Source organism: Peromyscus leucopus, chromosome 2 (assembly GCF_004664715.2).
Source record: "Peromyscus leucopus breed LL Stock chromosome 2, UCI_PerLeu_2.1, whole genome shotgun sequence".
NCBI classification, from domain to species: domain Eukaryota; kingdom Metazoa; phylum Chordata; class Mammalia; order Rodentia; family Cricetidae; genus Peromyscus; species Peromyscus leucopus.
In genome coordinates, this window is record NC_051064.1 from 86,495,184 (window position 1) to 86,510,963 (window position 15,780).

Consider the following 15,780-nt stretch of genomic DNA (forward strand, 5'->3'; position numbering starts at 1 on the left):
TCACACAGTTTACAGAAAGATTATTCCATAACTGATCTGTCATTAATGGAGGAGGGATTTGAGTTTTCAAAGCCCCCCTATGATTTCCAATGTTTTTTTTTCTCTTTTCATCATGGGTTGTAGATCAAGGTGTGCTCTTTTAGCTGTTCCTTAGATCCACCATCATGATCTCTAACATTCTGATCTGTAAAACAAATTAAACTTTTCCTATCATAAGTTGTTTTGGTCATAATGTTTTTTTTTTCATGGATATAGATATGTAAGTAATGCAGAAGTTGCTACCAGTGAGTAGGCTACTGGAGTGACAGAACTTACAAAGTTGATTTTTACAGGAGCATATCAGTCTTGGGGACTTTTGACTAGAAAAGTCATCGAATGGTGTAAGTCAGGCTTAATGGGCCATTCTAGTAAGAGCTTGCAGAAAAGTGTGCTCAAAGTAGTGCTATGTAAGTCCAAAATTCAAGATGTTTCACAGGGGAAAAATATTAGGAACAGGGTAAGAGTTTATTCTCATCACATTTTGGGAAAGCAGGTGCATGTTTTCCACTCCATGCTAAGAATATCCCTGAGACTAAATTGGAAAGTAATAGACTAATTTTCTTGGCAGAGCAGATTTTAAGAAAGCTCAATAGTCACTCTGTCATGTGGCAACTAGTAACCACTGCTATGCAGGTCTATAATGTGAAAGAGTAAATGGGGCACAAAGAATTACAACATTTAAAGAGAAAAATAGCATCAGTAATTTTAATGTTGGAGCTAAGAATTATACTAAAAGAGACTTGAGAAGAATGAGGAAAATAAGAAAAGAGGTAAACTCAGGGCAAAACCCCACCCAAAATAAACCTCTGTCTTGTAAAAATAAAAAGTGTGATAAATTTTATGCTTTGAGAAATCAGCAAGAGAAACAACAAAAAAAATCAAGGCTGCTATGAATGTGATTAAAGGATGCCATGATTCACACAAGTTGATAGTCAAGCATAGTAGTACTATTCACACAGTTCTGGTCTTAGTGACATGAAGGTTACATGAGTATAGAGGCTGTATAGTCTTCTTTCAATGTTAGTAAGATCCAAAGTGGCCAGACATGTGGCAGAGGCTCAAAGGTATGGAGGTCTGAAAAGCCATTTTTTGAAGATGTGAAAGTGAAGGCCAGATTTTGTAAAAGTCTCCAAGCTTTTATAAGTGTCAGAACTTGTCTGACAAGGAGAGCTTCATAAATGAACTGTCCAAATAGAGAAAAGATATATATCAGCAAAGATGGAAACTAAGCAATTTAATCCCCTTGACATAAGGCATGGCGCTATTGGAATGCTGTGTTTTGGTCTGTCTTTAGTCCAGCAATTCCTCATTAATCACCCATTCCTACCCTGTGGAATATATTCACTGTATCTTGGTATATTGGAAGTATGTAATTTGATTTCTAAATGTGTAGGTTATGATTAAGATATTGCAGTGAGTCTCAGAAAAGATGGTACTTTTAAATACTGATAAGACTAAAAGACTATGGGAACTTTTAAAATTGGACTAAAGGCATTTGGCATCATCATATGGACATAAACTTATGAGGGCAGGGTTGATTACCTCAATATGTTCATTTACTTCAATATTTCTTTCCCAATTGGTGGAATGGTGGAACTGTTCAGGAAGGATTAGGACCTATGTATATTGGAAGAGTTGTGTCACTACGGGTAAGCTCAAAGGTTTCAAAACTCTCCTGCAATTTCCACTGTGCTCTCTCTTCCTTTCCCCTACCCCTTCTCTTTGCCTCCAGCAAATATCTACCCCCACAAACAGTGCCAACAACAAGAAAGCCAGTGTTCAAATTGTGAGCTTTTGAGGGACATTTCTCATTCAAACCACCACAGATACTATTATGCATCAACATGTTACATGTAAAAATATGTTCCCTACTAGAGTTATGTGACCTAAAATTATCAGTTATTTAGATTTCTGTGTTTATAAATTATTATGAAATTTTTTCAAGTTCAGTCATATAGATTGCATCAATATCTCTGAAATGTTCCTTGATACCCTGTTACTTCTCTCTACTATAAATTTATTTTCCATGATAAGATATTACTGTAAATATATTTCATTGATTTATGTATACAAATAAATTTCTCAAAGCAGAAAAGTATGTCTTTACATAGTAATAAACTACAAACAATAACAAACCATTTGTAAAACTGCAATATCAAAAGTATTGTCATATCACAGAACATTGAATATATTAGAATGTCATTTATTTTATACTTTCATCATTAAACACTAGGTCTTTGTAGTTGGAGTTTTCCTGTGTCCACCTGGCTCCTGCAGCCGCTCAGACCCAAGTAAACACAGAGAGACTTATATTACTTATAAACTGTATGGCCAGGGCAGGCTTCTTGCTATCTAGTTCTTATATATTAAATTAACCCATTTCTATAAAGCCATACCTTGCCACATGGCTCATGGATTACCAGCATCTTTACATCATACTTCTATTATGGCAGCTGCAGCTGGCAGTGTTTCCTCACTTAGCCTTCTACTTTCCAGAATTCTCCTCTCTCCTTTGCCCACCTATACTATACTTACTGCCTGGCTACTGGCCAATTAGCGTTTTATTTATCAATCAATCAGAGCAACATATTCACAGGATACAGAAAGATATCCCTAGCACTTGCCCATTTTTTTTTTCAAAAAGGATGTTTTTAACTTTAACATAGTAAAACTACATATAACAAAACAATTATTAGGCAAGAATTATAGTTATAATATCTATTCTATTTGTATTTGGCAAAATTAAAGAAGATATCCTATCTATCCTGTATTTATGAGTATCTAACTTATCTTTTGTCATAACTAAGGAAATTATAACTATCTAGTCTTCAACTACATCAAAGACCTCAGAAGGATATACTATTACCTAAGAAATGGGAGAAGGATGCAAGCAGCTTTTGGGAGTCTTGCTAGAGTAGACAGAGACAGCTGGCAGACTGGTCAGTCATCCAAAGTTCCTCTATAAAGTTGGAGCATCTGTCTTTAGCCCACAGGCCAAGAGTCTCTCAGTCACTTTTCTCTGTGTTCTGTAGAATGTTTTGCAGTTTCCTCTGTGAAGCAGGAACCTGAAGGATCATTTCACCAAGTAAAGTTCAGTGGTCACCTTCCTATGGGTCCTACATGTCCAGTCGATCAAGCAGTCCAAGCAAGAACAGTTTCTTGCCCAAATGGCTATTTTTGCCAAGAAGAAGATAAATTCCATATAGAGTGTCTACGATACCCAGCTTTGTCTCTGAAGTAAATCAGTGCTACCAGGAACAGACATGTCTCACTGTACAGAAAGTCTAAATTTTAAAAAAAAATTTAAATGACAAATTCTGTAGGTCTTTGAAGTGTATTAAGACTACCTATCTGTCTGAAACATATCTATATATATAGAGAAAACTAAATTAACATGACTATAAGTTTGATTATCATAGAAGACTAATCATTAATATGTATTTCTTAATTATCTATTACAATCTAAATGAGTTTCATAAACATAATCCTTCAAACAAGATTAGAAATATATATACAGTATAACAAAATTAAGTTTAAACTTATATCAATAAACTAATATCCATAGCAATGTAAAACATTTCTAAACAAGTTGTTGCTCTTTAAAAGTAGGTTTATTAATCTACCCTTTCATCCTATTATATTTATACTATTTCCTTTTCTTTTTTGGAAAGAAATTGCATTTACAATCAACCTGTTTTAAATAAAAATATTGGTTTTTCTCTGTCCCATCCTAGAGGGCTCTTCTGATTTGGGACAAAAGAATCCAGAAGAATATCTCACCTTTTTTTCCTTTTTTTTTTTTTTTTAGCAATATGTTTAGGTTTAGAGAAGAAGTGAGGCAATTTTACCTCCCAAGCCAGCTTGGTATATTTGGGAATTTGGGCATAGCTTCTCATACAACTTCCTGCTGGATGAGAGCAATATATTCTCATGGGGACACAAAGAAAATTTTAGGATTATGTGGTAGTCCTTGAGGCTGTATTGTCTGAGCCAGTTGCCTTCAAACTCTTCTGGATATTGGATTATCTGGGCCATGGTGTCATCAGTGACCTTTCAGGGGGTCTTGGCTGGTCAAACCTGATGTATCTTAATCTGGAACAAATCCATAGCCTCTGGCTTTCTGTGGAAGCAAAAGCAGAGCCTCCTTTCCAAAGCAACATATCCTTAGATCCAAATTTTGAAGTCAAGGCACCTTTAAAATATACACATTGGTTTAACTCTCTGCTTTTACAATCAAATGTCTCTCTGCAGTTAAAAATATCAAAGACAACACAATCCAAATTCTCTTTGTGATATCCATCTTTAAGTGGCTTAGTTTTTATATTACTTTTACTTTCTCTGTAAAGACTCTATTTTTTAAAACTATTTCTTTATATAACTGTATATATTTCTTTTTGTCTCTCTTACAAGCCTACATACACTTTTACACATGTTGTAAACTATTCCATCTGAACCTGTCTTATTGTGAACCTCTTGCTTTAAACTGTAGCATTTCTAGGACTCAAAAGGCTTCTGGCTCTGCCCACCTCAGCTTTCTGACATGGCAGAACTATGTTTACTGACAGCTTTGGAGGAATGATTCTCATTGTGGACTCTGGGAGGCAGTGCCTTTATCTATGCCTTTATCAAAGTAGCCCAGAAACTTTTTTTTTTTTAAACTAGCAATAACTATATCCACCACATAGCATAGTACACAGCTTGGAAACACCTCTGTATAAGATGGTGTAGGTCATGGCTGCATGCCATGAACCTGCCATAGAGTAGCTCAAGCCCACATATTGCAGTGTCTTGCTGCCTACATGTGACATAAAGCAGTAAATTAGGTGGAAACTCGAGCCATTGGGTGCCATTTATAGTTGGAGTTTTCCTCTGTCCACCAGGTTCTGCAGGCACTCAAACCCAAGTAAACACACAGAGACTTATAGTACTTATAGACTGTATGGCCAAGGCAGGCTTCTTGCTATCTAGTTCTTATGTATTAAATTAACCAGTTTCCATAAATCTATACCTTGCCACATGGCTCGCGGATTACCAGTATCTTTACATCATACGTCTCATGGTGGAGGCACCTGGCAGTGTCTCCACACTCAGCCTTACATTTCCCAGAATTCCCATCTCTCCTTATCCTGCCTATACTATACTTCCTGCCTAGCTACTGGCCAATCAGCATTTTATTTATCAGTCAATCAAAGCAAGACATTCACAGCATACAGAAAGGCATCTCCAGAAGGTTTTCATCTTCAGAGTATTATAAACTGATTAAAAAGTCATTTATTCATGGTATTTATAAGTAAAAATATCAGGACATCAGTTAAATATATGTATTTATTGAGTAATCATAAAGGAGGGTAATTATTTCTAACAGTTGGACATACCATTATAGATTGGCAAATGTTGTATTCTTAATTTTTAATAACAGTACAATTATTTCACTTCAATTTTCACTCTTTAAATTATATTGTTGCATTTTTTATTGTATTGTTCCCACTAGAAGCATCAGTTGAAATGATTTGGAATTATACCATCAGAACAACTGAAATATGACTGCATTCAAATTGCTTTAACAATTACCATGACCTAAATACAATTGTATTCATTAACATGAATAGGTGGGAAAATCATAAACTAAACAATATATTCCCTGGTGTTCATAATTTCAGATCAAACACTGCACAGCAAGAAGCCAAGAAAAAGGGTTTGACATCTACTCTCAAAGTTAATCCTTTAGAAATTTCTAAGAGAAAAGACTAACATGGACTTAGGAACTAGACTTTAAAAATTCACAATTTAGAAATTTATATACTCAACACAATACCTATCAAAATTTCAATACAATTCTTTAAAGATCTTGAAAAGACAATATGCAGCTTCACATGGAAGAACAAAAATCCCAGGAGAGCCAAAACAATCCTGAACAACAAAAAAGTTTCTGGAGGTATCACCATCTCTCATTTCAAGCTGTACTACAGAGCTACAATAATAAAAACTGCATGGTATTGGCATAAAAATAGACAGGTTGGTAAATAGTTTTAAATGAAAGACATAGACTGGTCTGACTGGATATTTCCATATAGAAGAATGCAAATAGATACATATTTACCATACCACACAAAACTCAAATCCAGTTGGATGAAAGACCTCAGCATTAAACACACTGTAGCTGATAGAAGAAAAAGTAGGGAGTAGTCTTGAACACATTAGCACAAGAGACAACTTACTTAGCAGAACACCAATAGCTCAGGCACTATGATTGGCAATTAATAAATGGGACATCACAAAACTGAACAGCTCCTGTATTGACAAAGGACACTGTCAATAGTACAAAATGGCAGCATATAGAATGGAAAAAGATTTTTAACATCCAATAGAGGGCTAACATCCATAATATATAAAGCACTCAAGAAATTATATATAAAATGAATTAAAAATGGGATACAGATCTAAAAATAGAATTCTATTTTTTTAATTTAATTTAATTTTATTTTACAATACCATTCAGTTCTACATAACAGCCACATATTCCCTTGTTCTCCCCCTTCCTGCCCCCATCCCCTTCCCCCAGCCCACCCCCCATTCCCACCTCCTCAATGGAGGAATCTCAAATAGCTGAAGAATACTTAAGGAAATGTACAAAATCCTTAGCTTTTAAGAAATGCAAATCAAGCCGGGCGGTGGTGGCACATGCCTTTAATCCCAGCACTGAGGAGGCAGAGCCAGGCGGATCTCTGTGAGTTCAAGGCCAGCCTGGGCTACCAAGTGAGTTCCAGGAAAGGCGCAAAGCTACACAAGAGAAACCCTGTCTCGAAAAACCAAAAAAAAAAAAAAAAAAAAAAAAAAAAAAATGCAAATCAAACTACGTTGAGATTCTTACACCTGTCAGAATGGCTAAGATCAATAACTCAATTGACAGCTCATGCTGGCAAGTATGTGGAGCAAGGGGAACACTTTTTCATTGTTAGTGGGAGTGTAAACTTGTACAGCCACTAAGGAAACCAATATGGTGGTTCCTCATAAAATTGGGAATTGATCTATCTCAGGATCCATCTATACCATTGTTGGACCTATACCTAAAAGAAGCTCTAACCTTCCACAAGGACACTAGCTCAACTGTGTTCATAGTGGCTCTGTGCATAATAGCCAGAAACTGGAAAAAAAAAAAAAAAACAAAACTAGATGTCTCTCAAACAAAGAATGGCTAAGGAAAATGTGGTATATTTATACAATGGAATTCTACTCAGCTATTAAAAAAAAATTGACATAATGAAATTTATAGGCGAATGGATGGAACTAGAAAAAATTATCCTGAACAAGGTAACCTAGACACAGAAAGACACACGTAATATGTATTCATTTATAAGTGTATATTAGCTGTTAAGTAAATGATAACAAAGCTATAATCCACTGACCCTGAGAGGCTAAATAACATGGAGGGCTCTAGGCAAGGATGCATGGATCTCCCTTAGAAGGGAAATAGAATAGATTTTGTGGGTGAAATGGGGGCAGATATGAATGGGATCAGGAAAGATCAGGTGGGGAATGGAGGCACAGTGGGAGAATGTATGGGGATGACTGGAATTGGGAGCAATGTGGAAAACTAATGCAGTAGAAACTTCTTGGACTCCATGCGGGTGATGCTAGAGGGACCTCCTGGTAATGGAGGATAGTGGGGATGAACAGGCTATCTTCTGTAACTGTACAAAGCTTCCAGTGGTAGGACTGGAACACCAACCCAGACAAAAAACCTTTGATCTACAACCTGTCCTGCCTACAATATGTGCTTGAGCAATGGTGGCTCAGAATTTGCAGGAGTGGCCAACCAATGACCAGTCTAATGTGAGGCGTAAACCACAAGAAGGAATCCATGCCAGACACTTCCTGGATATCCTGGAATGGGATGCTGGATGGCTCAGTGACCTACTGTAAACCCAAGCATTACTAACAAAATAAGTAGGTGATTAAGTAATAAGTAAATATCAATGGAATGATTCTTAATGGTGTTTTGCTATACTCATAGATCAGTTTCTACCCCAGTCATCATCAGAGGATTCTTCTAGCAGTGATAGGAACAGATACAATGATCCACAGCCAAACATTATATAGGGATTGGGGGACCCACTCGGAGAGGGGGAGGAAGGGTTATAGGAGTCAGAGGAGTATAGGACACCAGGAGAACATGGATCACAGAGTAAACTAAGCAGGTCTCACAGGGGCTCACAGAGGCTGAAGTGACAATCACAGAGTCTGCATGGGTCTCTGCTAGGTCCTCTGTATATACATTATGGTTGTTTAGATTGAAGTTTTTGTGGGAATCCTAAAAGTTGGAATGGGGATATGTTTAATACTCTTGGAAGCCTTTTCCTCCTATTGGTTTGCCTTGTCCTTCCTTATATGAGGTTTTGTGTCTATTCTTGTTGCATCTTGTTATGCTGTGTTTGTTTGATATCCCCGGGAGGCCTGCTCTTTTCTGAAGGGGAACTGGAAGAGTAGATCTGGAGGAGGGGACAACTGGGTGGAGTGGAGGGAAAGGAGGCTGCTGTTTAGATGCATTGTATGAGAGAAGAATAAATATTAAAAATTACAGTTTAATTTGTATTCTGATATTTTTATATGTTCACATTTATTTTCTTTTTCTTTTCCCTTTTTGTTGAAGGAGGATAGACATCTCTTATAGAAAGAGTTAAAAGGAAATGACTACATAATATAATCTGCTGCAATAATAGATAACTCTGAGGTGATACAAGAGAATAGAGCTTTGAGGGGTGACACTGACTAAATCTCATTGTCCCAGGGTCTGAATAACAAGAATGAGAAAACTGAGATGAGAAAAGGGCTAGTGGAAATGTGTGCAATAAAAATGAAATACAGAGGATATCAACATGGAAATCAAACTTGTAATAAACAAATATCCCTTGCAATGCAAGCTTTGCCATTCAGATATCAAAAGCCTTTATACCAATGGGAAGTTGTTTGAATGGAATAAAAGCAACTTCCAAATAGAGTGTTGTTCAATTGAAAATTTTATATGTTCCTTTGATTCCTCTCACAAAAGTAATGTGGTGCAAAGAAACACCAAATTCCCATTTCACCCCAGGCTATGCCTGGAGAGTAAACTCCTGGTAGGAAAGCAAACAAGTTTCAAATGATATCAGAGAAGTATGCAGGGAAAATGTCCACTCTAAATTTCTAGTTGTTCTTGTTTAATTAGATGCTGGTAACAGCAGCAACAATAGTATATTGGGCATGGAAAAAGAATGTTAAGGCAATAAAAACAAAACAGATACACTGCTGGATTGCAGATAAAAGACAAGCCACAGAATGTGTGCATTTTAATCAGCTTGATCACAGTTCTGATGAATGTACTGCAGGGATTGCTCTCTTCTCTCTTTTCACAGTGAGTGAAGAGTAACAAGAGGAACAGTTTTGATTCTCATGCTCTCTGACAGATGAGTCTTATGGGATTATTATTGAGATTCATTAGGGCAGAATTCTAAGGGTTGTATTTCACTTGACAGCTTAGCTAATGAACTGATTTGGCAACTGCATGGGACCTGAATCATGTATACATGAGAAGAGTATTTTCATTCATCAACATATAGATAACAATGGGTTCACTTTCCTCTAAAAGTAACTCTGACACATGCACACATATATGCACATGCACACACATGCGCGCACGCGCGCGCGTGCGCGCGCGCGCACACACACACACACACACACACACACACTAATTTTTCTGGAATTAAAGTAAGATAGAGATTTCAGATGCATTCTTATCATTTAACCAGGCAACATCCCACACTTCAGAATTATAAACTATATTAAGAAGAAAAGATCCAGGTGGTGGTGGTACACGCTTTTAATCCCAGCACTTGGGAAGTAGAGGAAGTGGATCTCTGTGAGTTTGAGGCCAGCCTGGTCTGCAGAGTGAGTTACAGGTCAGCCAAAGCTACACAGAGAAACTCTGTCTTGAACCCCCCCCCCCAAAAAAAAAGAACAACAACAAAAAATAGAGAAGGAAAATATCTCATGCAATGCATACTTTCTAATGACCTAACTGGTAGAATTGAGTCTTCAACAAAGTCCTCAGCATTTAGCACAAGAATTCATTCCAGTGTGATATCATACACCAATGCTTATTAAATATTAGATTTATAGCATATCACATTAACCTCCATTGTGTACACAATGGAAGTGAAAGCTAATTTAAACTAGAATTTTAAAAAGTGTGAAATTGTATATTTATAATGCACATGTAATATTTTAATATTATTACATATTCCAACAAGGTGCATTTTAATGGCTATCCTCCCCTTCTTCTGTGATCCTCTAAATTTTTGTTTAAGCAGATGAAGTTATTAAGGAATTCTCTAAACACTATAAGTAATAAAGAGTCTCTCTGATAATTTGTCAAGACATTTTCTACAACCCCTTGTTTCAGACAAATTGATCTTAATTTTTAAATACTCCAGCCATTAATATCAAAGTCTTTGCCCTGTTGATCTCTCTGGCAGGATTCCCTTGTCTCCTTCAATAGAGGATCACTTGTCATTCAGGCCCTTGATTAAATATCTCCTCCACAGAGACCTGACAACCAAACATAATACTGCTTCTTCTACTATCATCTCTTAAACCACCATAAAGTTTTCTTAAAGACTTGACTGCTAGCTGAAATTATTTTATGCATCCATTCATTTTAACCTCAATATAAACTCCCATACTTGAAGAAGAAAATAATAAATTTGTTTTATACTTTTCTGAAGTCCTACACATCTGAAAAAGTAGCAGACTTTCAGGTTTCATTTAAAATATTTAAAACACGAGTCAAAAGCAAAAATAAATAATATGCCCAAAATACTAGAGAAAACTCAGAACTGTATCAGCTTCAAGCAGTCTACTATATATGCTGCTGAATAATATTTATATACCCTCCAAACTCATATATTTACATCCTATTCTGTTAGTGATAGACTAGGAAATGGGACCCTTGGACATTTAAGTTATGAGAGTTCTAGTTCAATGATTAGAATTATTCATTTGTGGAAGAGCCTTTTGAGATATTCTCATCACCCATGTGAGATAATAAAGAATAAAAGGTTGTCTGGGGTGGTTTATTTCCAGTCTCTAAGCTAGCTGGATAATTGACCTTAGTCCTTCAGGTTTTAAGGGTCACGAGAAGTAATTTTTTGCTATTCATAAAGCACCCTGAGGTGTTGGGTATTTAGCTTAGTGGTAGAGCTGGGTCCAGTCCTCAGCTCCAAGGGAAAAAAGAAAACAAAAGCACCCTGGGAAGGCTAAAACCATACACAGAGTTAGAATTTTAGAAGGAAAAGTAGAAGACATCAAGGCAGAAAAAGCATTTCAGAAGTAGCAATCATATATTTAACAAAAAGACAATTTGAAAGGCTGATCAAGCTATACAACTGTCTTGCTTATACAGAGGGCATAGTCCAGTCCCATGGAGACTCCACAGCTGTTGGTCTAAAGTTCATGAATTTCCACTAGTTTGGTTTGGTTGTCTCTGTAGTTTTCCCCATCATGATCTTGATGCCCATTGCTCAAAGAATCCCTCTTCTCTCTCTTCAACTGGACTTCTGGAGTTCAGCCTGGTGCTTTGCTGTGGATCTCTGCATTTGCTTTCATCAGTTACTGGATGAAGACTCTATGATGATAGTTGGGGCACTCATTGATCTGATTATTGGGGTAAGCCAGTTCAGGTACCCTCTGCTATTGCTATAGTCTAAGTTGGGGCCATCCTTGTAGATTCCTGGGGATCTCTCCATCCAGCCTCTCCACATCACCATGAGGGCTCCCTCCATCATGGTATGTCCCTCACTGCTCCCACACTCCCTTCTCCAGCTTAAACATCCTGTTCCCTCATGTTCTCTTTCACCATCCTCTACCCTCCATTAACCCCGTTCATACCCAAGTAATGCTCAATTATACCACAAGGACACATGCTCAACTATTTTCATAGCAACATTATTCATAATAGCCAGAACCTGGGAACAATCGAGATGCTCATCAATGGAAGAATGGATAAAGAAAATGTGAAACATATATACAATGGAATACTACTCAGCAGTAAAAGAACAATGACATCATGAAATTTGCAGGCTCATGGATGTAACTAGAAAATATCATCCTGAGTGAAGTAATCCAAACTCAGAAAGACAAACATGGTATGTAACATGGTATTATTCATTCATAAGAAGATACTAGATGTAAAGCAAATGATAGCCAGACTAAAACTCACAGCTCCAGAGAAGCTAGGTAACAAGGAGGACCTTAAGAGTGACTCATGGATTGCCCTGGGAAGGAGAAATAGAGGAGATCTTCATTTTGTTCATATTATAGTCTCATAATTTCTGTGTGTCACAATTTGTTATTTTGAATTTTTGCAGAAGATTGTCAAAACAACTGTTCATCTGCTTAACATCTTGTGATACATAGTGGTGTGAATGGTGTTGAAATCTTTCTCAGAAAAGATGTTCTACAATTTTTTATAAATACTTTTGATAAACTACTTACTTTCTGTAGTTAAAAAAGTTAAATGATACTATAATGTTTATTAACAACAGTTATTTTTATAATTTAATCTATTTCCCTTAGAATATAGGTGGCTGTAAAACTTGAAATTAAATTTGAACTTATTGTATCTATGAAGTAAAATAAATGATAACATTTATAAAAATATCTAAGCAATTTCTAGACATTTATAGCATTGTCTTTCTTTTTATTCTGGTCATATTTCAACACTCCTGTCTGAGCCTTCTCATGTATACATGTTTCAATTAAATATGTAGATATATTTCTTTAGTATAGGTTTTCTGAAATTTATGGTGCATTCATAATAAAGTTTAATTTTATATGAAGGAAAATATCCTACTCTAACATTCTCCTTTATGTTATCTTAATTTTAAAGAATTATTTTAATTTTAAAATTATGTGCATATGCATATACCTGTGCGTGGGTATGTGCACATGTGAGTGAATGTGCCTGCAGAACACAGAAGATGCTACTCAATGTGAATGATGAGAATCAAACTCCAATCATCTTCAAGAGAAATATATGCTCTTTACTATTGAACCATTTCTCTATCAGTGAGCAACATTATCTTTAACTTACTGCAAGCTAAAACTGAAAGATTTTGGGATTGTTATATGTTATTTTATCTTGAATGAAGCAAACATAAAACAAAACATATTCTGTAGGTGAAATATGCATAAATCTGTTTACTTATACAATATGAGTATTTAAGAGGAAATATAAATATTTTAATGTTTTGTTATAACAAATTTCATGTTATATATTTGAAATTTCTTTTATCAAGAATTAAGTTCTGTGTTTATGATTTATTTTCTTCTTTGATATAGTAGGAATTACTTCAGTAATTATGAGCCCCATATTAATCAGTTTCAGTGGCTATTTCTTTTTTTATGGCATAATTCTTCAAGGGACCAAGTAATCATTCTCTGAGGAAGTACAAGAATTTTCATCTGAGCACAGAGAAATACATACCTGTAGCTGACAAGCCTACTGGGCTGTGCAAATGAAAGCCAATCTTAGCCATTCAGTATGTCACTCAATTTTGAAAGTGAATGCTCCAGCTCAGCTACCAGTTTAGCTATAAAAATTTCAATAGAACTTTTTAATGGAAACTTAGTCAAACTTTTACATGTGTAAAGCAATAATTAAAAGGTGCTGACTTAAGCAACCAATTATGTGGGAATGAACTAAAATTTAGACATCTGATAGACCAATTTCTACTTCAGGACACATAGCTTAATTACCCGGAAATCAAAGGAAAACTAATAACTATATTGTTTATCTCTAATTTTCTTCCTTGTTTTAAATTAAGAAAATAAACATAATAGAGATGACTATCTGTTAAAAGCCAATATGGTGGCATTTACTGTCTGGGAACCTAATGTCCCGAGACCTGCCTCCCATTATCATTGGAACATGTTACCACAAAACATGAAGAATAGTCCGATTATCTGTCAGCTATATGTTCAGAGTGCTTTAAAGAGAATCCCCAAGGAAATATTGATATTCCATTATATGGATGATATCCTGATGGCTCATTCAGAGAGACAGAAAATTCAGGGCTTGCTCCCCCAGATTTTAAGACTCAGTGGCTCTCCACCTTAAGCTGGCTCCAGAAATGATACAATGGCTACCTCCCTTTACCATTTTGGGTTTTCAGATAAGAGAAACAATTCAACCCCTTAATGCTTCTGTAAGTATACCAGAGTCCTGCTCCCTTACAGACCTCCAGGAACTCTGTGGCACCATTAATTGGCTCAAACAATTCCTCCCAATTCAAGCTGAAGACATGAGGCAACTGTTCTCCCTTCTTGAGGGGCATACCTCCCCTCTGCAAAATTACAGTTGACAGAGGGGGCCAGGGATCTCTTAAAGAGGGCTAGTGAACCTATTACCCATAATGTCTCCCTGAGAAGACATGATCCAAAAGTTCCCGATAGCCCTAGTCCTTTGGACTAAGAGTTGTGTATTGGGAAAACTGTGGCAATCAGACCCCCTATCTGGATACACCTATCAAATTCTGAGCTATCTCATATCACCTCGAAGTTTGATATTGCCTTTGAGATAAGCATTAAAGCAAGAGCAACTGCTACAAGATTCATGGGCCATGAACCAGATAAGATTGTTCTCCCCTTCTCCCTCCAAAATACTCAGCCCTTATGGGCAGATTTTCTCCCCTTTCAACAGATGATGACAGGTTTTATGGGCACATGGGACATTCATTTCCCACAAGATAGATGCCTGTCAGCCCTTTCAATCATTGAGCTGACTTTGAGGCCTTTACAGATGCCAATAAGACCAATTTTGGCTTAATAATAACTATGCCTAAAGTTAAAGAAATAACATATACCCAACCTAATCCCAGTTCAGTGCAATTAATAGGACTTTTAGCAATTCTTAAGGTATTAGAGATAAGTTAATTAATCAATTTTCTGATCGTCACTATGTGACCCAGGCATGTAAACTATTGCCTTTCACCAAATTAAAGACCTCAGGGACCCCATCTCTATAACAATGAAATCAATTCAAGATCTACTAGAAAATAGAAAGCAACTCTGGTATATATCCCATATTTGATCACACTCAGGATTGCCAGGAATGCTGGCTGCTGGCAACCACCATGTAGATAAAATGATCATGACAGTGTTGCTGCCAGCACTGGAGCAGGCCAGGCACATAAACCAATTCCACCTTTTGTCTCACAAACTTCTGCCTGAGTTCACTGTTAAGCTGTAAGTACCTAGCACAGACTTGCACCACATGTACCTCCTTAGCACCCTTGGGGCTCCTGAATAAAATGGAAGTAAACCCCAGAGGCCTAGTACCAAACACATTATAGATGTTACTCACTATGCCCCCTTTGTCCATCGTTGTTACATGCATGTGATTGTTGATACCTGCTCCACATTTGTTCATGCAATAGTCCAAAAGGGATAAAAGACTTCGTAGGCCATCAAAGGTTTAAAAACAGCCATGATGGTAATGGAAGTATCCTGGCACTTAAAACAGACAATGGCCCCCGCATATATCTCCAAATCATTCAAGCAATTTGTGTTATTGGGGTATCAAGCACATGATGGGGGGATCCCCTATAACCCACAAGGCCAATCAATTGTGGAAAGAGCAAACCACTCAATTAAAGAGGAGCTATCTTAATTACCATTGGAATCTAAGAGAGACTCACATTTGGCCTT